The sequence below is a fragment of the Mandrillus leucophaeus genome, unplaced genomic scaffold (assembly GCF_000951045.1).
Source record: "Mandrillus leucophaeus isolate KB7577 unplaced genomic scaffold, Mleu.le_1.0 Scaffold29, whole genome shotgun sequence".
In the NCBI taxonomy this organism is placed as follows: domain Eukaryota; kingdom Metazoa; phylum Chordata; class Mammalia; order Primates; family Cercopithecidae; genus Mandrillus; species Mandrillus leucophaeus.
This window is the reverse complement of record NW_012103031.1, coordinates 1,180,489-1,181,274: the sequence shown is the minus strand read 5'-3', so window position 1 is coordinate 1,181,274 and position 786 is coordinate 1,180,489.

The window sequence follows — 786 nt, the reverse complement described above, 5'->3', positions numbered from 1 at the left end:
TGTAATCCCAGCTCTGTAGGAGGCTGAGACGGGCAGATCACAAGGTCAGGAGATCGAGACCATCCTGGCTAACATGGTGAAACCCCATCTCTACTAAAAATACAAAAAATTAGGTGGGCATGGTGGTGGGCGCCTGTAGTCCCAGCTACTCGGGAGGCTGAGACAGAAGAATGGCGTAAACCCGGGAGGCAGAGCTTGCAGTGAGCAGAGATTGCCCCACTGTACTCCAGCCTGGGTGACAGAGCAAGACTGCGTCTCAAAAAAAAAAAAAAAAAGTAATCATTCTACAATCATTAGACTGGGCAGATGAACTCTTAGATGGGAAGAACGATTGCAAAAAGTTAGAGCTTTAAAATATTTTTTACTTGGTTTTGGAACACTTACGAGTGTTGCCATGTCTGGTCCTCTTACTATTTACAAGATATCCAAAGAACTGTTTACTGACTTCAGTGACTGCAAATCTGATTTTTCTCTTCCAGCCCACTCATAGGCTCCTTCTTGTGGCAAAATACGGTATTACTCCTAAGACTCAAACACCAACCTAAGCCTCAATGTCTGGCAAGTGAAGACATTGAGAGTTTTGTTTTATTTGCAAACTATGCATCTGACAAAGGTCTAATAGCTAGCATCTGCAAGGAATTTAAACAAATTTACAAGAGAAAAACAAACAACCCGGACAGGAACAGACACTTCTCAAAAGAAGACATATATGCAGCCAACAAGCATATGAAAAAACTCGACGTCACTGGTCATTAGGGAAATGCAAATCAAAACCACAGTGAGATA